We start from the raw sequence: 24,141 nt of genomic DNA on the forward strand, positions 1-24,141 counted from the left end.
TTTGATCTATCATGAAATGTGATTTTCATAGATTATGGTTTACTGCACTTTGGGCAATAGATACATTCGTGAAAATTCAATTTTGTAAATTGAATAATATAACTGCATGAAAGAAGCTCTATGTTTGATGGAAACCTATCATGAATCCTTTTACGAAGTCGTCTCCAATGTGAATAATAAGTCCTCATTGTTATCCTTTTATTTTTTGTGTAAGTTGGAATCAATTTTAAATGTAGAGTGTGCATATATCATAACAGTGGTGAGAGTAGAGTTTTTGTGGGAATATCATAGAATTTTTGAACCAACAGAAAAGAAATTACAACTTTAGAAAAGGAAAAGTATGAGAAAGAACATTATCTTTAACAAAGTTGGTTGAATTTTCTTTCAAGTTTCATTATTAATCTAAATATTGAAGTTCAGGTCCAAAATCAATGAGTGAAAACTATTTAGCCCAAATTGAAAGCTTAAAAAAATTTGTGAACATTTAAACTGAGTGATGTCTTGGGAATCACAAGGTACATAACAGAGAAGCAGGCATGCTGTTATGTATAGAAGGGACTAAATAAACATTAACTAAATTGAATTAAAAGGAAGTATTTAGACAATTATTCAGAGGTATTACTGGTATGTCCACTTATCTCTGTTTTTTGTCAATTCTCTAATTTCCATGTTGACCTACCTTCAACTTCTCTCACAAGAACACCTGGAAACAAATTCAAAGAGACTTGTTTCTGAATTAGTTTCCAGTCTGTCTCTTGGATGCTCTTAATTTTGTACACTGAAAATAATTATTACACTGTAATAATTTTAATTGATTTAGAACTGATAATATTTAAAATTAAAAGCTCTCTAACTATGGGCAGTGAGAATCTCATTGCCCGTACATGTCACTGTCCCATCTTGCCCTCTCTGCTACCCTATCTGTTTTGGAGCTTCTACCACTTAGCTACATTCTGCAGCGTGTTCTGAAGGGCCCACAGTGTGTGGAGATTTATTTAAGACAGTCTCTTTGCAAGTTGTTTGAATTGTTTTGGAAAAAAATCTAAAATATATACCTTTTAAAAATACAAATCTTATTCTGTTTTTTTCCTTATATTAGAGCAATAATTTATTGCTGTATAACAGGATTCCTCTCTTAGCTATAAGCAAATAGCTATAAGGTTAATTTTTTATTAAAGTACCTTAGGCAGGGAAAATTTGTGTCTACCAGAGAACAATTTGCCTTTTTGGAACTTTAAGGAGTTTCTGATATTTCTCTCTCTCTCTCTTTTTAAAGATTTTATTTATTTATTTATTTATTTATTTATTTATTTATTTATTTATTATTTGAGAGAGAGAGAGAGAGCATGAGCTGGGGAAGAGGGAGAGGGAGAAGCAGACTACACACTGAGCAGGGAGCCCAACCCGACATGGGGCTCAATCCCAGGACCCTGAGATCATGACCCCAGCCTGAGGCAGACACTTGAGCCACCCAGGCGCCCCTATTTTTCTCTTTCTTGACATTCATCCATTTATCTCTTTCCAAACATGTATGTAGAATTAGGTACAATTTTTAGCGTTCCCAGGCACCTTGCATGCATTACCTCATTTAATTCCCATTACAACCCAGTAGAATAGATATTCTTTTTTTTTTTAAAGATTTTATTTATTTATTTGACAGAGAGAGACAGCGAAAGAGGGAACAGAAGCCGGGGGAATGGGAAAGGGAGAAGCAGACTTCCCGCAGAGCAGGGAGCCCGACACAGGGCTTGATCCCAGGACCCTGGGACCTGAGCCGAAGGCACATGCTTAACGACTGAGCCATCCAGGCGTCCCAGTAGAATAGATATTCTTATCTCAGGAGGAAACATTACAGAGACATTACCAGCTGGTCACAGACATTGCTTACCCAGAACTGGGAAGTTTAGGAATGCCACAAAGAGCCTAGGGTGGTATCTTGGTCACTGTCAGTGCTGGGTGTCCTTCTGGTACAGACCTCAAAGGGGCAGAGTGGCACATGGAGGCAGCTGCAGTGGTAAGGTCCATAGTGGGTGGTGGGGATTAAAAAGTACTCTCTGCATTAAACCAAGACTGGAATAGATGTAACAGAAACCAATATACAATAAGTAACTTAGTCACAGTAGAGAAGAATGAGGTGGATATATGTATGTGAAGTAATCTTTTTAGTGTTTTGCATTCCAAAATCTAAGGGGTAAGTTAGTTACTATGTTTTAACAAATAGAAGATGTTTGATACATGAGTTGCACTGTTTGTTCTCTGTGCCTAGTGAACTGGAGAAAGTGACTAAATTTGAGTTTTGAACACAAGGAAAGTCTTTCAACATCAAAGAGATTAAGGTGACTCGTTCATGTATTCATTCAGTCAATCAACAATATTTATGCACACCAAACATGTGCCAGGAAGTGTCCTAAGAACTGGGGATGCAGAAGTGAATACAGCTATTAAGGTTCCTTGACAGCGTCCTGGGGCTGACATTCGAGAGTGTGTGTGTGTGGGGGGGGGGGCGTGTAGCGGAGGGGGGCAGCAACAAACAAATGCATAGTTAAATAAGAACAATAATCAGAGAGTAAGAACTGCAGAAAATTAACATCGGGTAATGTCATAGAGAATAACCTTGTGGCTACTATCCATTGGCTGGTTGAGAAAGGCCTCTCTGGAAATGGAGTTTATTCTAAGATCTGAATAACAAGGAGATAGCCATGCAAAAATGGGGGTTGAAGTAGGGGGTGGGAGGCCCTTAGTTTAGGGACTCTACACAGAGAGAACAAGTTTGTTGAGTTTGGAAACCTAGGGTGAGGATGTGGTGGTAGGAGATGAGTCATGGAAGGAGGAAGGACCAGCCCTTACAGGGCTTGGTGAGCCACAGTAAGTGGTCAGGATTTTATTCCAATGGCAATGAGAAACCTCTGGAGGCTTGCAGGTATGTCACTGAAAAGTTGTGATTTTCCCAGTCTCCCTTATCTGTAAGATAAAGTAATAAAATAACCTATCTCAACATATATTCTATTTTTGTGAAAAATAATCTATCATATACTAAATGCTCAATAAATGTGTGTTTTTAATAATGGTAATGACCGTTTTTCTTAACAGTAACATACCATAGAAACTGTAGAGTTGTTATCTTTGAGATTTAGAGAATAGTAAAAATGCCAACTAATTTTTACTGAGTGTCTACTATATGTTTATATTATCCAATTTAATCTGCATTTCAACTTTTGGCAGAGGAAACTAACTTTTAAAGAAGTTAAGAAACTTGCTCAAGGTCACAGTTAGTAAGGATAGAGCAAGAATTTCAATTTCACTAATGGTCTTTCTGACTCTAAAGTGAATGCTCTTTCTTCTATGCCATGCTGCCACATGGATATTGTGTGCCCTGTATTCTCTTGATGGTCTGTGATTGTAGCAGATGATCCCTTATCGGAGGCCTTCTGGCTTTTATTGAGCCTCTATTTTATAGAGCAATTTGTCACATAAACCATAAATCACACAATAGTCTTCAGTAATTTGTTCTGGGCATTGCCATATTTGACTAAATTATCCTATAAAGTAATATTTATAATTCTGTCCTCCACATCTTTCCATTTTATATGTAAGCATTGAGAGGAAAGCTATCAAAGAAATAGCAACTGACAGATGAGAAAGTAGTGCTAAAGGCACTGCTTAAATTCAAGATGTTATTGTAATTGTTATTATTAAATGGATTACTGGGAGATGAATGCAGTAATAAAAAGAACATTTCTTCAGCTACCTAAACTTATACATTCTGCATGAAAGAGGACTTTCTTTTTTTTATAATTTTATTTTATTATGTTATGTTAGTCATCATACAGTACATCATTAGTTTTTGATGTAGTGTTCCATGATTCATTGTTTGCGTATAACACCCAGTGCTCCATGCAGAACGTGCCCTCTTTAATACCCATCACCAGGCTAACCCATCCCCCCACCACCCTCTCCTCTCGAACCCTCAGTTTGTTTCTCAGAGTCCATAGTCTCTCATGGTTTGTCTCCCCCTCCAATTTCCCCTCCTTCATTTTTCCCTTCCTACTATCTTTTTTTTTAAACATATAATGTATTATTTGTTTCAGAAGTACAGGTCTGTGATTCATCAGTCTTACACAGTTCACCGTACTCACCATAGCACATACCCTCCCCAATGTCTATCACCCAGCCACCCCATCCCTCCCACCCCCCACCACTCCAGCCACCCTCAGTTTTTTTCCTGAGATAAAGAATTCCTTATATCAGTGAGATCATATGATAATGTCTTTCTCTGATTGACTTATTTTGCTTAGCCTAATACCCTCTAGTTCCATCCCCATCATTGCAAATGGCAAGATTTCGTGTGTTTTTTTTAATGGCTGCCTAGTATTCCATTGTATATATATACCACATCTTCTTTACCCATTCATCTGTCGATGGACATCTTGGCTCTTTCCATAGTTTGGTTATGTGGACATTGCTGCTATAAACATCGGGGTGCATGTACCCCTTCGGATGGCTACAAGGACTTTCATAAGGCACCGGTACACAGATGATTGAATGAAGGGCTTCATAGTGGGGAATTGAAACAAGTCTGGCACACGAAGTCTGTGTACTTAAGTTTCATGGATTGGAAAAGCCAACAGAGACAATGATGGTCGTGCTCACTTACTTGTGGTGCAGGTGACATGAGCTTCTTCCACTGCTTAGAGCCAATGTCCACTTTTTCCTCCACCATTGCCTCTTTGTGGGTCTGTGAGAGCCCTTGATGATACTAGGCTTTGCTTTGTCAGTATTGGGAAGGCTATCAAAATTCTGTTGACTTCAGAGATGTAGAAACACTGACAAACAGAATAATGCAGATGTCTATAGTTAATATGGAAAAAATTAATGGTTTGCCCTCATCTGCTCCTGCTCCTCTATCATTAAATTAGTTTTAATAAGCTGCTTTACTACAAATATTGCCATTTCTTTTTGTTTGAATTATATCTTTTCAATGAAACAGTTGACATTAGTTAATATGGCTATTTATACTAAAACTTATTCTAAAACTCTGAAGCCTTTTATTCATCCAGCAGGTACAATGAATATTATACATATTTGATCTATATGCACTAATGTGTCTCTCCTTTCCTCTTCATACCATTTTACTTTTGGGGTTTGGATTTAGAAGATATTAGGTGTTTTAGTTTTTAAGGTTTTTTTTTTTATGCTTTCTATATACCAAACACTACTCTAAGTTTTCAGTAAACAATGAGAAAAAAAGATCCTGGCCTCTGTGGGGTGGAGGACCACTCTAGCACAGTGATAGGCAATAAACCATAAACATAAGAAATAACTACATTATGTATTCTGCTAGAAGATGATGGTTGTTACTGGAAAAAAAGGGGGCATTGACGACTTCAAGGAGGTAAAGATAAGCCATTGGGTATATTTAGATAGATATCTTTGTTGTTGTTGTTGTTCAAAATGATTATACACTAGTGTTCAAGGTAAAAAGAAAAAGTTAATTTTGTCTGCACCATAGAAAATGGATGAATTCATTTGACTGTTTGTGAAGAATTTTTTAAAGCTGACTTTGCAGGAGGTTGTTTTTTCCCTTGGTAACTGCATGCCCGATTTAAATTTATCATAATTAGGTGTCGCAAGAAGGGGTGCCATCTCCTTCACTAAAGGATAAGGAGGTTGTATGGATACCCCCCTTTTGTTCTGAGTAGTGCGCATTAACCTCTGATTAAAACAACTAAAACAAAAATTCCTCATACTTTGATGGGAGAAACAGAAACCTTAGAATCATGTCTCTTCAGAGCATAATGAGTCCTTAGAGATTCTTGTCAAACCCATTATATCACAGCTGGGTATCCTGGTCCCAGCCCAGTGGTTGATTTGACTACTAGGGTTGATCTACACTTCTGACCTGTAGAAACAGTGACAAGATTCCACAGGGAGCCCAGGCAATCTGTCCCCACTCTATTATACTGTCTTGTAATACTATGTAGGAAGTACTTTAGGAGGACACAAATGTGGTGTTTTCAGTTTCTCATTGAAAACATGCCTGGAAGACATGCCCTGAAGAGCTCTTTGGTCTTTAGTGGGCAGGACTCTCAGAAAGAGCTGCAGGGAAGTCTAATATCTTATTTTTTAATACACAACTTCTTGAAACAATGGGAATGACTTACCCCCTCCCTAGAGACTGAAACTAAGCAAACCCTTTCAACCTTTAGAGAGTTCTGAAGAGATCTAACAAGATAATAAATGAGCTTGTAGCTCTTATAAAAGCTCTCAGATTGAGGTCACTCACTGTCAAAAACCTTTCTCTCTGAGGAACTTACCCAGAGACTAGACCCCTGTTCCACAAAATCTGATTTTTGGTGCAGCAACAGCAACATCACCTGGAAGCTTGTTGAAGTACTCCATCTCAGGCCTCATTCACACCTACTGAATAGGAATCTGTATTTTAACAAGACTCCCACGTGAGATAGGTGGAAAGTAAGACTGAGATGCACTGGCCTAGAAACTTCTGCCAGAAGTGGTCCTGACCAGGACAGAGCAACACCCCCCTGCTTTGAATGTGAGGCTTGAATCTTGAATAATGCCTGTTAGCAGCCAACCTCATCCATGTTCTGTCAAAACATTCTATGTTAATAAATATTCAACCAGTTTGGCTAACTCCTGTGTCCAATGCTCAAATTTGGTAGGGCCCTTTGGCCAACTCCTGAATATGTTCCCCTTAGAGGGAGGAGTGGATGAAGATTCAAATGGGCAAGGGAGGATGCTGCCAGTTCATCTAGCCATCTTGCACTATGGCCTTTGCCCTCTTTCCTGTGGGAAGCCCTAATGTTTCCATCTCCTTTCTTTCTTCACTAGAGAACCTAGCTCTTCTTAAGACAGCATTCAACTCTTCAACCTCCACATATTTGTTCAACATAAGTGGAAAGATGAAGGCATATTTTACACTAGAAGGACCTTGTTTGAGGACAAAAAAATATTGGGAATATTCTCCTATTTGCTTCAAAAAGCTATTCTTCTGTATTCTGTTCCTCTCTGACCTACATTGACTTTGATTTCTCAACCATTTCTGTGTCAGCCTTTTGGAGATCCAAAGCTAGACCTTGTTCACCTGATCATTAATACTGTGGCCTTGCAAAGAGCAACTCTGTCTGCTCTATATTACCTGATTTCACTTGGCAGGCATTATTCTTCTGGCTTTGGGCTAGGTGACGGGTCTCAGAATTTCACCACACAGTTTCCCATTCTTTGCCTCATTTGCTAGCCACAATCCTATGAAGTAAGCATCACTCTTGTCTCCATTATACAGACTAGGAAACCAAAACTCAAGAAAAAAAGTAAAGGGTTTTCTCAAGGTGACACACGTGGAGCTTATTGCTGAGGTTGACACATCCTGATGATGGATAACTCCAAAGAGTAAAAATTCAGTGTTTAACCTCATTTTGAATTTTTAAGATATATCATTTTGATGCTGAACTGGGCCCTTGGGCTCTCTAAACAATACAATAGAAATTGGTAAGAGGCGAACTTGGGAATTCCAGGCAAGGCTTTATCGGGCTTATGCTTAAGCAGAATGGAGGCAGCACAAAGGAGAGAATCCTCAGGCCGACTCCCCAAGGAGAGGTCAGGAAGAGTGTTTTAAAGAAACTTAGGTGGGAAAAGGTTGACATCTAAGCCAGTAGAGGTGGGGATCTATTAGCACTTACGCGTTTAAAGGATATGCTTCTTCATGTGTTGCATGTCTAATAGTATGTTAAATCTCCATCCCTGACTTGGTTCTTAGTATTATAATGAGGGAAAAAGTTGGTGAAAGGTCAGTACTGGGGTCTATCTTGGCACAGACTGGTCAGGTTTTTGCCAGTCTTTGTAGTAAGCCTCCTTTCAGTAAGCATCCTCCCTCCACATTCCCGCAAGATATGCTACTAAAGGGCATAGACTTAACTCTTCTGGAATGCTGCATTTGGCAATTAGGGTTTGAGGGGACCTGAGTCCAGTCCCTGCTCTATCTCAATTTTAGATAGGTTTTTCTGAGAAATTATAGCTAACATTATAGAATCCAAACCTGTGCCAGTGACTGTTTTAATGCTTTACATATATTAACTCATTCTGCACAATTTTTTATTAGGGAAGCCCTATTAAATGACCATTTTACAGATAAGTGGACTGAAGCACAGAAAGGTTAAGAAACGTAGAAATTACTAGAGTTGGGATATGAGCCCAGGCAATCTGTCTCTACTCTACTAAACTATCTTGTAATACTATGTAGGAAGTACTTAGGAAGACACAAATATGGTGTTTTCAATTATTCATAAAGCCCTGAAGGAGGTGGAAGTTTTGTAAAGGGCAGAAAGCTTGGTCTTGGAATGGTCAGATGGAATAATACCTTATGTTTATACAGAGCTTTTCTCCAAAGAGATCAGTAATTCACTAGATATCCCTGCCAGCCTCCTGACCTAAGGCCTTTTTTTGTTAATAAGGAGAAGATTAAAAGAGTCAAGAAAAAAAAATTCATTCCTCTATTTAAATGATCAAATGAAGTGGTGATTGAAGCTGAATACTCAGCTAAAAACTTCACCAGTCAAATGTGATCCAGCCTGAGATTAGGAGGGTTTAAAGCTCTCAAGCAAATCTGTGAGAGGTGGATCAAGGTCCCTTCAGCATCAGAGCTGATTGTAGATGGGTGTTTAATGAGCAAAGGATATGTCTTCCTGAAACAGGTAAAAACACCTTTGAAATGTAAATTAACATTACTTACCTCTCCAAGGCTCAGCCTTCTCTGTGACTATGTCCTTCATACTCATGTGCCAGGAAGAGGAAGAGTCTGGGAGCAGCTGAAAGATTCCAGGGCTCTGTGAGATGGGCTTGTGCCTTGAGCTGCAATAGAATCAGCACAAACCTGACAGCTCAGCTCATCCCATTCACTTAGACACGCACAGGAAGAGTGCCTTGGGGAAATGTGCTGGTTGGAGTCAGATGCACTGCTTCAGGTCTTGTACTTAGTAAACCATATTTAGGTGCTTAGAAAGTAAGCCAAGGAGGAGAATTTCTGGTATGTTCCCCAGTAAAGATGGAAAAGTACCTCAGAAATTCCCTGGGCAACAAGTAACCAGTCAGGGTTCCCAATCCTGCTGATTTTTTTTTGCTTCAGCATCTAGGGACAGAGGCCCTGTAGGGACCCAGACAATATCCCTCAAGGAAAAAATTTCTAATTTTGCCTTGAGAGTCCTATGTTTACTCAGGGTTTGGAAAAGGAGAAAGGAATTGGTGCAGGTCATCTAAGGATGACCCCAGAGCCATTCTGCGTTCTAGGTTGTGCTACTGAAGGATGTGCATTAGTTCTGATACAATTTACTCAGGGGTCTTTCTTGTCCAGTGGTACTCAGGGCAGCTCTGACTCAGTGAATTTTCTGAGGCTGAATGGAAGCTGAGAGGAAAGAAAGGGAGTAGGGAAGGAGCGTGTGAACTCAGAGGCCAGCCCTCCTCGGTATCTCTTGGGGTCCTCTGGTTCTGCTGATCCTCTCCAGAACTGGCACTCTAGGGTGCCAGTGGCCCAAACACGTTTTCAGATGATGCCCCTATGACACACTCAGTGCCACCAAAGCTGTTTGAGGTGAGGTATTGGCAGCTAAAGGGCTTTGGCCTTCATTTCTTGGAATACAAATACTACCCAGAATGTTGCTTCTTGTTTACACCATTCCTATGGGGTATATATTTATAGAACGCTCAGATTTTAAAGAAATCAGGACACAGAGCTGGACTATGTGCACTTTAGCCATAGGAGGTAACAGCTGAAACATTTCTAGTCATTCCTAAACTACTGTTACCTTTTTTTGGAGTCATATTCTTCTTCTTCTGAATCCTTGTGAATGAGATAAAACAACAAGTCTTTATTTAATCTCGAAGATTTCTCCATATTAGCTGTCATGAAGGCAAGTATAGGGTTCTTGTTCTTTGGATCTTGATGGGAATATAGGATATATACATATATACAACAAAAGGCAGAAGGCACTTTGTTACCATTTGACATAAACATTTAAAATATAGCAAGACAACATACACACAAACATAACTTCTATTCTAATTAAAGTAAAATTTCTATCAGAAATATAAAACACAATAGAACTGTACTGCCCACACAGAAGTAAATATTCAATATAATAAATAAAACCAACATTTCAAGCTACTAGCTTAAAATAATATTAATCACCAAAGGTTCCTGGAAGACTGATAAAGGGCTGTTGAAACATTTTCATTTATTCTTTTTAAGTTATCTCAAAATGACCACTCATATTTGGTAGTAATTTCCAATAAGGAAACAACTGAAACAGGCATGCATACCTTTTTATATCACCAATATAAAACATGTTTTCTTTAAGGCACTAGCAGTAGCAATGTAAGAATCAAAACTCCAGATATCCTGCGTTCTAATGAAAGGCATTTTGGTATAAATCTTAAGGACCTGGATTGGACCACTTTGTAGCTGTATGTTTTTGGATAAGCCATTTATAATTGCTAAACTGTTTCATCTCCTGTAGATGAAAAAAGAATGGATTCTAGGTTGTTGTGGGTATATAGATAGTATGGAGTATATAAAGTGCTTAACTGAGTGCCTGGTTCATGATAAACAATAAAGGTGTGCTATCGGGGCGCCTGGGTGGCTCAGTCGGTTAAGTGTCTGCCTTTGGCTCAGGTCATGATCTCAGGGTCCTGGGATCTAGCCCCACATCAGGCTCCCTGCTCAGGGAGCCTGCTTCTCCCTCTCCCTCTGCCTGCCACTCCCCCTGCTTGTACTCTCTCTCTCTGTCAAATAAATAAATTAAATCTTAAAAACGGTGTGCTATCATTGTCATTATTATTGATATATGTGAAGAATCTGAAAAGTTAGAAACTTTTCACTCTGATTTGTGTCATTTTGGTCCAGACTCAGATTGTGAATTTCACACAGGTATTAAATAATACAATTGAGTTTGGTATCACCACGAATTAGAATACATTTATTTTCTCCTATGAGCTTTGCCCATAAAATAGGTACTTGTGAAGAGCTGTCTTATTATTTGAGACTTCTTAGAGTAGGTCAGAAGAAAACATGATGAGGTTTAAATTGCCAGAAATTGGGTAATGGAATTGCATCATTAGCAAACATTAAGTGTTCGGAGCATAAAGGGAAGTAGGGAGTAGAGCTATTAATCAGGTGACTTCAGACAAATTATTCACTCTAGTTCATAAGTGTCATTTCATCAAAGGAACTAAGTCTGTTTTTATAAGCAGTTTTCCAAAAAGCTATCAAGTAAGGTTATGGGAGCTGTTTCTGTCCCTCAGAGGAGAAAACTTTCCTCCACCTTCCCCTTCCTTCCAAAGTCTTGCCCTTACTCAAGGGAGAAATATGCTCAGATTGGTCAGACACAGGGCCATGTTTTTCTACTAAGGGAACGTGGTGAAATGTCTCCATATTAAAGGGTGAAGTATGACCCTGAGCAGGCAGTCCTTCTACTTCCTATGGAGCCTGAGATAGGACCCAGCTTCTCAGGACCTCCAGGCTCCACCAGTCCTGTGAGTTTGCCCTCACTCCCTACCCTTTATCCCAGGACTCCTACCTCTCCTACAGGAAGATCTTCAGATCCTTCTCATCCATATGACAGTTTGTACTGGAACATTTCCCAGACATAGACTAGACAACACATGCAAAACAGTCCTGGACGCTGGGGATAAATTTGGTTTTTCCTGCTGTCTCTCTTCTTGCCTTTATTGCTGCGTTGATGTGCATGTTTTATGTTGGATTTTCCTTAGATTGCAGCAGTAAAGACCCACCCTCACATTTGGGGGTGATGTACCCACAGACTCATTGGAGGGGTGGGGAAAAAAGAAGAGACTTCATTTAGAGATTCCAATACAAGGTATGGTTTCCATCCAGCTTTCATTAGACCATTGCTTTGAGGTATTAACGGGCTTCGTCAAGCTGTTAACAAAGCTGGTACTCTGTTCCCTATTTGGCCTTGCGTCTTTGTTTGGCTCTCTTTCCCAGTTACTTTCAGGTAATAATAAATAAAACTATTTCATTTTTCAGGGGTTGAAAAATCTAGTCTTGTCTAATACCAGAGTTTCACAATCTCATGCAGTCCAACTTCTCTTCTCCAGGTCAGGCTTGACTCAGGTCCCAAGCTGTGCAGTGGGATGAGGAGCGCAGTCTATCTTTTTCTTTACCCCCTCTGATACTTTCCTCCTTCCCCCATTCCCTGCTTTTAGCCTTTTGGGGTAGGGGAGAATGGAGAAAGGATGAGACAGGTAAAGGAAGCAAAAGGGTTGTATATAACTGGGGTGACTTAAAAAGTTTCTCCTGGTTGTTAAAATGCCCTCAGTTGGGGCAGGTGTCCAAATACTGACTTTCTCTTGTGCAGTGTTTTTACGGGTTGCTGTATTTGTAAATCTTTGTTCTAGATAATGCCCTCATTGCTTAAAACTTCTCTCTAGAGATCCATCCCACCAGACTTTTGGAATCATTTTGGGAACGCCTTCCTCTACGTGTGCTTTTTGTCAGACCCATATCTGGTGCATGGGAAACAAGCACATGCACCTTGCTGTTCGTGGAAGTGCGGCTCACTCCTATTCCCGCCTAGCCATCTCTCCTCTCATCTTCAGGGGAAACTGCAGCCATCCTCCTGACTGTCGAATTTTCTAGGTGACAGTTAGTCATAAGACTGCATACCTCAAACTCCAGCTCTCTGTGTGGTTCTCAAAAGCTACCTTCCTTAGCTTTAAATGTGGCAAATAGCCCCTTTCCCTCTGCTATTGAGCCGTGAGACTCAAAAGTGAGTGATAGCCAAGGGTTTCAGAACTAGTTCTTGGTATCTTAACATGTGGTCCATAAGTGATATTCACTGGTTATTCTGCAGAAACTCTGAGAACATAGAAAAAGGCAAATTTAACATCTTATGACACTTACATATAGACACATAGCATGTGGTCACTTAGTGAACATTTTATTCAAGTAATGCTCTTGCGCTCTTAAACCTGGGTATAGCTCAATCCTCCAGTAGAACTGTGCAGTTATAACCATTATCTGATTCTTGAGAAATGGACACTCGCTATTTCTGGTTATAAATCATGTAACAGATAATTAGAAATCCATAGGGCAGCTGCTTTTTGTCAGTTTATTAAAATGAGCTTGGAGTTTGAATAGTAGAGATTAACACACCTGTAGGTTAGGGCCTAAGTGGCATACTCTTTTCCAGCTACATAGTTGGAGTTTGAACTGCACAAAATGCATAACTAATCAAAACATATGTTCTTTGCCTCTAATTCTTCATTAATTGTTAGCTGTTGCAGGCATTTGCACAAGGAGGGGTTCCTGGGGCTATAGGAAAATGGAGGTTCTGACAACGTTTAATAAATTAACAGTTGAAAATATAAAAAATTTACAAACTGAGAGCATAATTTATTAACTTTCACCAAGTTTTTCCAGACTTTCCCCAGGCAGTAAAAAGCAATTTATCAGGAACACCTGGGTGGCTTAGTTGGTTAAGTGGCCGACTCTTAGTTTTGGCTCAGGTCATGATCTCAGGGTCCTAGGATGGAGCCCTGTGTGTCAGGCTTCTTGCTCAGCGGGGAGTCTGCTTGAGGATCCCCTCTCTCTCCTTCCCTTTCTGCTTCTCCCCCACCCATGCTCTCTCTTTCAAAATACATAAATCTTTTTTAAAAAAAGCAATGTATCAAGCCTCTTTTCAAGAGGAATTGAAACCTTCCTCCACGATGGTACCTGGCTAATCTAAGTGAAAATTGTTTTAAAACAAATATATTTAGAAATGCACTAAGGGGATACTCAAGGAAGCATGGTATAATCAGGATTATTCCAGAAAATTCAAGATGGGGGCCGACTCTTTATTAACTAATTTTTTGTCTTTCAAGGTGATATTCACTCTTAGAGGAGAAACATTTCACTTTACACTCTAATATTTCCATAAGTTTTATTGGAATTTTCCCCTCAGGTCATGTCATAGAAGAATATTTAATAGGTTTTATGATTCTGGCCTTCTGGGTCCTCCCAAAGTTCCAGAGTCACAAAGTAATATGAAGACTTTCTTTCTTATTTTCTTATTTTAGGAAAAGATGGATAGATTACAAACTCTAGAGTTGGTTTATCTTAAAGAGTAAAATTGACTCCTTTTATTTTCTTCTTCTATGCTTAAAGTTTTGAAGCAGTCTTGCAGTTATCAGAAATTGTTATTTTTCAGGAAAGCCAAAGGGTGTGCATGAAAGATTAAACTGACTTCCTGAGGAACATGTTTCTAAGACCTGGAGATGAGGGGAATTCCTAGAAATAAAAATGTTTGAGTTATTTCCCTTATTGTAATTTCAGATATATAGAAACTCACTGGAGAGTTTGCCAATTCTTAACTTAATGGATTATAATGCTTTTTGTTTTTGGAGCTATGTATACTTTCTATATGCCTAAGAATCAAAGGATCCTTTGACCTAAGGGTCAAAACAATGAGGGTTGGTTTTTACACTGCAATGGATGTAGCAAGTAGTTTGGTATGATATATGTGAGACTTTCATTGGTGAAGAACAAAATTGAGTTATTGAAATATTGTGTAATTTTAGGTAATGAAGAAAAGAAAAACAAGAACAATGCCCCCTAGACAACTTCACGGTCAGCATAAATGTCAGAATCAGGAGAATGGGAATGGATTGTTTCTTTATGATAATTGTAATCATTATACTCTTGGTAAAGTCTTACTGCTATTTAGGACAGCAGTAATAATAACCATATAATAATAACCATATAATAACCATAATATTGGTTATTATAGGGCCTTGTCTGGATATATTTCAGAAGAAATGTTTTCAAACCCGACTTGGTTATCAGTTTAGACCTGCCCCCAATTTGAGAGTTTACTTTGAGGTAACCTCTAGGAAAATGCCTACTTAGGGAGACAGTTCTCCGGAGGTTGCTTTATATCCCAGTTGGGACTTAGGTTTGTACATGTCAATTGGCCCATGCACAAAAACAAGCACACAATGTTATTTTTCGAAGTAACAGTCTGTGCCATTATTAATTTATTGCATTTTAGCTCCAGACTTACTCTTTAATATACGCCCTGTGATAATAGAGGTGATTCCTTTAGCCTTCTCTCCTTTCACAGTAAGCATATTATTAACTTTTCTCAGTAAAAGGCTCTGGAGGGACATTGTAGGAAATGGGCTCTCCTGCTATTTCCTGCTGTGGCAAATGGAACTGGGGTGGGCAGTCTCCGTGGTGTCAGAGTGCAAATGTGTGGTAGGGCTCTGCCCCAGCCATGGGCTCAGTATCCTCAGCCACCTTACAGCCTTTGTCTGATGATAACCTTTCTATACCCTTCTTGAGATGGGAACTGGTGTCCCAAAGGCTTCTTGCCTGGACCAGTGTCCAGGGCCACCCAACTCCACTGGCTCCCAGATTCCCTTTGCAACCTAGAGGGCTCTCATCACTTTTGTGTGTCTACACCACTGGTGCTAATCACATGTTCTTTGCCTCCATTCTGGAGGGTAACCTTCTGCTTGCCCACGAGACTGCAGACCAGCTCCAGGCTGGACAAACCAGCAAACTTTTCTGCTGTCCTTTGGGCTGAAATTTATCTTTTGCCATGAAGTCTGACCCCGGCCTTGGGAAGGGAACCACCCCGTCTCTTCCAAGTTTGTTCTTTGGGTATTCTCCCTCAGCCCTAGTGTACCAAATAGAGTTTCCTTATATTTTATAGTCACTCTTTTATCATAGTTTATTTTTTATATTAGTCTCTTCCTCTTTTTAACCCATTCTGTGGATTCCATCTCCTGATTGAATCCAGGTTGCTATACATCAAATCTCAATTGTTCACCTGGGCATAAAAAAAAGTGACTTCTAGGTCACATCTGAATTGAAGTTGGGGACACTTTTATGAAAGCCAGCTTAGTATACTGAGTGCTAGCCGATGTTTCATGTTGTAGTGATACTAGAGATGGTCTGTCAGTGGGTGCTCTGTCGTACCAGCCTGCAGGGTTGATGTCTCCCTGGCTGTGTCTAGTAGAGAAAGCTAATGGAGTTTCAAAGGCAATACCTGGGACTATATGGCAAGTATGAGTGATAAAGAACAGGGCAGTTACTCATTCAGTAAATTTTTACAGAGAGCCTAGTATGGGCCAGCTGCTGTCCTAGGTATTGAAGGTATAGTGGGGAAAAGACAAACAAAAATCTTTGCATTTGTTTTTACTTAGTTCTTTTCTCCACATTATCTTTGCCTGTTTGACACTTCAAGTTGGTGCTTCTCACTTTCTACTGGCTATTCTTATAATCAATAGAATAAATCATCTCATGTAACACGGTTACAGAAATACTTGAAGTCTGTGTATGTTGGGGGAGGGTGGAACTAATGGTTATGTGCCAATGGCCATTTTAAAGATAAATTTGAGTAAAAACATCTTACTTTTGGCCACACATCTCAGAATGATTTTACTGCCTTCAAATTAATAGCAGCAGAGTAAATGGAAAATTAAACCTAGGTGGTGTATGAAATTGGCTTTGAATTTCTCATTAATTATGAGTGCTCAGTGACCTAATTGTTCTGATTACATTGGTTGGGGAATTTGATCATTAGTCAAATGAAAACATGGAGCTATGCCATCCTCTTAAGAAACCCAAATGAAACTTGGTGTGGTTATGAAAGAATCAATGCTAAGATTACCTTTTGCCCATAGGAGGCTCCGTGGGGCAAACCTTACTTCTTTGATTCTTGTAGTATTTTCTTTCAGGTATATTTATTTTACTTCCAATCAACAATAACTTAGACTTGCTGGAGGGGTTCATTCACATGTTTTCACTAAAGGTAATCATTACTTTTTAAAGGAATAAACTGATGGGAGAACATCTTTAGATTCTTTTGTTTGTAATTCAAATGGCCTAAAGTGGAGGGAAATTGATATTTTAAACTTTCATTTTCTTTATTTTCACATCCCCTGTATGTTCACATTCTCTGGACAGGTGTGAACTCACAACTACACTTTTGTCCTAGTTTCTCTTCACTTTCTCCAAAATAAGAAGGAAGAGGGTGGCCAGTGGAGGAGGTAATCCTCTCTGGATACTAAGGTGTGTTAGGAAACAGAGATGCAAAGTTCTTTTTCCCCCCTCTCACCGCAGCTTAGTTTTTCTGTAGATAAAACTCAGCTGAAAAATTGTTACTTCTTTCTGAAGTTTATGAAGTTCAATGGTGCCTAATGCTTTGGGAAATGGGAAATACTTGTAACTCCTTAAATAAGGTGATGATATGTAAAATCATGTTCAAGTTTTATGGTATATACATTAAAATAATTATTTCCTTGAACTGATCTTTTCATGTTTAAATTTCATGATTAGACTTTAGTTCAAAATCCCTATTTAAGTGATACTACAGAGACAGCAAATTAAAATGTGTGTAGCATTTATTTATTTATTTTTAAAGATTTTATTTATTTATTTGATGGGGTGGGGGAGAGAGAGAGCACAAGTAGGGGAATCAGTGGAAGAGGGAGAGGGAGAAGTAGACTTCCTGCTGAATAGGGAGCCCTACTCGCGGTGTGTGTGTGTGGGGGGGGTGGCTGGACCCCCAGGACACCGAGATCATGACCTGAGCCAAAGGCAGATGCTTAACCGACTGAGCCAGCCAGGCACACTTGTGTGTAGCATTTAAATACATTATTTCATTGACATTATTTCAATAAAGTGGTTATAAGGGTCTTGAACTCTGGAATCATTTTCTATTAAGAATTTGATTAATAAGCCTAATATGTTTTATTTCACTATAAGTGTAACTTTAAAAAAAATCTAAGAATATTTCAAAAATAATTTTATTAAGCCTTTAATGTATGCCTGTTAGAACCACAATTGCTCATGGTAATATTATCTTCCATTTATATTTTCCTTTTATTAGGCTCCAAGTGGAGACTGACATACTATATAGGCTCAGTAAAGGGAAAGCTACTACTTTCAAATGACAGTCTTGGTATGCAGAACCAGGAAGTGCACCATGCATGCAACACAGTTTTTCAGAGAATAGAAGAGGATAACCATGCCTTTGGAACAGGAGGCTAAAAGGATCAGGGTCAGAGGAACTCCTATTTTATTGAGGCAAGATAGCATGGAGAAAAGGGGACTCTTTCTAGAGATCTTGATTCTAGTTTCAGCATTGCTTACTAACTTACTATGTGAACCTGAGAAAGTCAGTTAACATCTCTGAGCCTTGGTTTCATCATTTTTTAAAAGAAGGGATTTTAGGTGACCTCTAAAATGCTTCCAGCCATCAAATATGATTCCATCTCTTTGGGGGATTTAGTTTTCGTGTCTGAGATTATTATTAGCCAGGTACAAACCCAGGGAAACTCACATTAAAGCAATTTGCTAGCCTCAGATTTTGTAAATTATTGTATTTGACTATTCCAAGTTTCTGCAATTTTTATATATTGACATAGAAGACTTTCCTTCATAGGTCTGACATTCAGAGAAGCAGCAAAACAGTATAATCTGTTTCTCTAGGAATTGAGTAAGGAAATCTGATGATTTGGGCAGTTCCTCTTGGCTTCTTGTAAAAAGCAGTTGTATCCAGGAGCTTTAAAAAAGCTGCTTTTAATAACTTTAAGTGGGAAGGAAATTTAATGGAAACAGCAATGAGAGAATGTCTTCTTGGGTCCAGTTCAATAAGCACATATTGGGCTTCTATTAAAGGTCTACAACCTCTTATTTTAAATCTGAAATCCAAAAAGTTCTAAAAATCCTGAATTCATTTAGTTGCAAAACATGACCTGAATGGATACGAAGCTATATGCATTTTTTATTTATCCCATTTAATGTAAATACTCATTTCTCTCCCTGAAGAAACTGTGATGTATTTAGCTTTGAAATACCACCGCAGAACCTGCTAGGAATATTCTGTAAGATGTGGTACATGGCCTCTAATACCATTCTAAGTGCTGAAAGTTTTGAATTCCAAAACTCATGTAGTTGTATGGGTTTGGGTAAAGGGTCTTAGACATGTATGTGACAAGGATGAAGGGAAGTGGAAGGATGGCTGGAGAGGAACTGGATGAAATGCAAAGGTAAATGAGTAGTATGAAGTCAGTCTTCTCAGAAATTTCCCAGACACTCACCAGTACAATGTGGTGTATTTTATAGCAGATATATAGATACAATTTAAGGACACTCACAGAGGGAGCAATTATTTCTGCTGGGATTTCAGGGCATATCACAGAGGAGGGAACATTTGAAGAGGGTCCTGAAGGATGACTAGGCATTTCTCACAGAGAAAAGCATTCTAACAGGAAAAAGAGAGGCATGTACATTCATGGTGTATTCAGAGCCCCACGGCTTCTCCGGGGCAGAGTTAGAGTAGCCATGGAGAGGATGTAATGGGGCTGAGTGTCTGAAAATGAGGTTGAGATTTTTATTCAGTACCTTGTATGCCATGCTAATAAACATCCATTGATCCCCATTTAGGTTGTGTAGCCTAGGGTTGGCCCTAAAGAGGGTATTCATGTGTAGGTTCTTTACTAAAGAAGCACACCCAGGAAGATCTATAAAGGGAGTAGGGCAGCAGGACAGGGAAAAGCAAGAAGACAAATAAGGGAGTAATTTTTTTTTTTAAGTCAAAGTGCTAGAGATGGCTTTAGCTTGATCCTGAAGTGGGGTAGTATAATGAAAAGTAAGCCTTAAATACTCCTTTCAGTATTTTTCAGTCACTGGGTAAGGGCCATGGGGGTGGACCAGATGAGTTGGTGATGTGAATTTCCAGGCACTTCACCTATCCCTGCCTGAGTTCTCCCAAAAGCAAGTGTAAGTGCTCACTGAAGGGGAGAAGTTGGGTGAAGTGCACTAAAATGGTGAATAGAGATCCAAGGAGAGGAGTGGTGTACCAACATTTTCTGCCATTATCCCATTTGGTGACCGCTTATTGCATCTCAGGCTTTACACTGAATACGTCAAACAATCATCTCAATTCCATAAGATAGGTCATATTTTCCCTTTTACAGATGAGAATTCTGAAGCTTGGAAGTTCACCTGGGTGGTCTTGTTAGTGGAGTCTTGTGCTTAGAACCAAGCTCTTGTTAGTCCTCAGTTCCCTGTGCATAACAGGATTCCCTAGATCCTCATGGTTTCCCACCCACCCCCACTTGCCACTTGAGCAACTCTAATAATCTGTTTTACATACTGCTTCTTTGCAAACCATTTTCTCTGAAGGAATTGTTCCAAAGTCTAAAAAGTTTCCAAACTGCAACAAATAATAGCCTACCCAAGTTTTTATGAGGATTGGGCTGAAATACTTCTGGAAAACCACTCTCTTTCATTTTGTTTGGCTCCTGAATAAGGTTTTCATATTCCAATAGAGCAGAATAGTTTCTCTTATTTATATATGACCCAATTAAGAATATTAAATCAAGACTGATGCTTATTTTGCTGTGTCTATGTTTTTTAATTTGGAATTCCTTCAGAAATTTTTAGAAACCAAGTTAGGTTTTCAATAGTAAATGAAAGGAATTAGTTGATACATTTAATTCCTGAAAATTCTGAATTGTGTCTAGTCCATCTAGAATTAGATAAATCCTAATTCTGTTTATTTTTTTGGTAGTTGAAAACATCATTTTGAATAGTTCTAAGCAGGATAGTCTTGAGAGATGTCTCAAAGAAATTATGAGTACAATTAGATTTGGGGAGGTAAATGTGTACATGTATTAAAGTTACTAAGAATATTTCTCTCTCACACACACAGGTGTCAAGGAAGTCAATTTTGTTTGTTCATTTATTTAAAAAATATTTGTTGAGAATCTATTATATGCCAGGCAGCCAACAAAACAGGCCAGATTTCCCTTCTTATGGAATTTAAAATCAGAAGAGAGCAGAATAAGTTATTGTCATTATGTCTTATTGTTTTTTCTTTAAAGATTTTATTTTTATTTATTTGACAGAGAGACACAGTGAGAGAGGGAACAGAAGCAGGGGGAGTGGGAGAGGGAGAATTGCAAACAAAGAAAACAGAGCAAATTTTAAACTGAGGGTATGGAAAATTTGATTTGAGAGTATGGGGAGAAAAAGTTGTTTCTCTAGAAATTAGTCATTTTATATTACATGGTTAGCTGCAAAGCAAATAAATCTCCTCAGAATTGAACTCAACAAATATATATTGAATATCTATTATATGCCAAGCACTGCTAGCACTGTTAAAATGAAAGGCAGTAATTTCTTTGTTGACTACAATGAGTATGGCAAACTAAAACCCTATGAAAAATATATCCGTGTGGATGATGATCTCTTAAAATTCCAACAACTGCCAAAATGGAATTCATAGAGGAACCTTCAAAATAGAACAAATACTCATAAACACCATAAATAGCACAATTGAGATTTTGTTACATTATTACTGAATGGGCTCTTTTTCTTAATTAGAAATACCTGGGGAAGAGTGCTGACTTTTAGTGACTTCTTTATTCATGTGCAGTTACTCCTATTAGTTATTTCAGAAACATTCTGTTGTCTGTAGGAAACAAATCAGCAGCATTCCGAGAGTTTCCACTTAAGTACTTTCAACCTTTTGCTCAGTTTCATTCCATCCCAGCTCTTCTCTTTGGTGAGAAGAGATACTTTTCTGTCTTTTCATGTTGTGTTTTATCAGTTGTATCAATATTGATGAGCCAAGAGGAAATAAATGTTACTAAAAAATAAATCTGTTTCTGTGTGTTTCTCCCAGACTGCCTTCCATATTCATCAAAGCATCTGCACGCTTGACTGGGAAAATCATGAGGCTCCTGCCAAGTCGGTGGTTGCACTAGCTCTACCATGACACTCTGATGAGAAACTTGGGTTTCAAACCAGTGAACAGTATGTACAAAGTATTTTCTCTACACATGTTCACAGAAAGGAATATGGGATTGAAATATATTCATAGACCCTATGTCGTCTTTTCCTACCTCTCCAACAAAGAGTAGAGCTTCCATTTTCATTCACACTGCTATTCTCTTCCCTGTCCCATCTACCTTGGGCTCCCTCCTGCCCTCTCCATCATGTTATGCTGGGCTAATCCTGGATTTTCTTGCAGTTTGGCACTGCCAACCCAGATACTGAATTTATATTCCCTTCACTTATTTAAAGCCAATCTCTTCTTAAAGGGCCAAATAAAATTTTAACTCTTCTTCTAAACTTTTCTGCCAATTCTAGAGCTCACAGATTTTTAATCTCCATGAATATTTTTATAGTCAGAAACAGTGTTAACATTTTCTCCAAACTTTTTCATATATGTTAGTTTAGTTCTTCCAATTATTCAAGAGCAGGAACTATTTTTATTCTTTGGATGTATGTCTCACAGTGCTGAGCACTCCCTCTTCTGTTTTACATAATTCTGTATGAGTTCATTCAACCACTGAAAAAAAATTCCTTAACTACGTAGTTTGCAGTTGGGTGCGATATAAGGCACCAAAAATGCTATAAAACATAAGGCAATTCCTGCTTTCTAGGATTTTACAATCTAGACAAGGAAAGAAACATGAAAATATGTGTAACAAGAATGACAGAGATGCATTATTCATCCACTTATTCATTACTAAGTACTTTTCACTTGGTGAGGAACATATTCACAGCCCCTACTACAGTCATGGGGCTTATTGTCTTCTATGTGTTGGGGAGTGTCAGAGTGTCAGAAGGACTGCAGAGGACCTAAGGACTGCAGAGGACCCTCTCTCTCCTTACTCTCTTTACTCTCTCTGTGAATGACAAGAAAATCAAGAAGTAAGGAAAACAGGATGGTGAGTAACTATGAAAGAGATCGAGTTCTATTTTCTCCAGGAAAATCTGAGAGGCTCTTGCCGTGGAAATATCTTTTATCTGCAGGCAGTTAAAAGATCGTGTATTATCTGCTGCCTCCCAGAAAATCAGATGAACAAACTTACAGTTCAGGTAACCGGAGGTGTGGAGAGTAAACTAAGAAACAGAAACCATCACCATCACCACCATCATTACCATCACCACCACCATCACCACTGTTACTATCACCACCAACCTCACCATCATCACCACCATTATCACCACCACCATCACCACCACCATCACCACCACCACACCACAACAACAAAGTGTCTTTAAGACTCAACCTCTGCATTAGAGACCTTAGAATATTGTATTGCTGAACTTGGAAGAACAAAACTCTACATTCTTACACACCAGCAGAAGAAAAGTTATCTCCATTAACTCACTTTCCATGTACTCTATTCCCAATGAAAATTGGCTTCTGCCTCCACCAATTTATAGAAATTGTTTTTCAAAATGTCAGTAATGGCCAAATCGGCATTTTCAGTACACATACTATTGGACTTCTCTGTTGAATTTGATTCTGCTGATTTCTGTTGTCTTTATTTTTTTAAAGATTTTATTTATTTATTTATTTATTTATTTATTTATTTATTTATTTATTTGAGTGTGAGTTCAGGGAGGGGCAAAAAGAGAGGGAGAGAGAGAATCTCAAGCTCAGCTCAGGGTCCTATGAGGGGCTCCATCTCATGACCCTGATATCATGACCTGAGCTGAAATCAAGAGTCTGATGCTTAACCAAGTGAACCACCCAGGTGCCCCCCTGTTGTCTTTAAACCATCAGTTTCAAACCTTGAATTCTGTCACACTGTAGTGGTTCTGCCTTTCTTCTCTGGACTCAATCTTTTTTGTGTCTGTCCTCCTAGGGTACATTTTCTATTTTCAGCCAATCTGTTCCCTCCTTAGGCTGATGTCATCAGGCCCCATGGTTTTAAGTACTACCTATATGCTTATTGCTGGCAATTTTTTCTTATGTCTAGATTCTTCACCCAACACCTTCAGCTGTATGTCTTATATGCCCTTAAAAGTCAGCACAACTCACACAGAGCTCTTAATTTCCCCCTATAAAATACTTCCTTTTCCAGTTTTTATTTCAGTTGTTGATAACACCATCCACCTAGTTCTTCTAACCAAACCAAAAAGGAGCAATTCTTGAGATTTCTCCCTCACCAGCCACATCCAATAAACCCCTAAGTATTTTTTGAGTATGTCCCCACCCCTTCTCTGTTTCTATTGCCTCTGTTCTAGTTTGCTTTAACTCTTGTGGTCTTTCTAGGTGGTCTCTGGGCATTTAGCCTTTGTTTCCCATCAATTCCAGT

The 24,141-nt window shown here is 38.8% G+C and overlaps 1 long non-coding RNA gene across 1 annotated transcript in view; it reads left to right on the forward strand.

Annotated features, from left to right (window-relative positions):
- Positions 1-24,141, forward strand: part of LOC118357210 — a 222,347-nt gene that overhangs the window by 140,533 nt on the left and 57,673 nt on the right. Inside the window, exon 2 of the long non-coding RNA XR_004820219.1 lies at positions 21,711-21,841. This is a non-coding gene — a long non-coding RNA (uncharacterized LOC118357210). The remainder of the gene's footprint in view (positions 1-21,710; positions 21,842-24,141) is intronic.

This window comes from Zalophus californianus, chromosome 7, assembly GCF_009762305.2.
Source record: "Zalophus californianus isolate mZalCal1 chromosome 7, mZalCal1.pri.v2, whole genome shotgun sequence".
NCBI classification, from domain to species: domain Eukaryota; kingdom Metazoa; phylum Chordata; class Mammalia; order Carnivora; family Otariidae; genus Zalophus; species Zalophus californianus.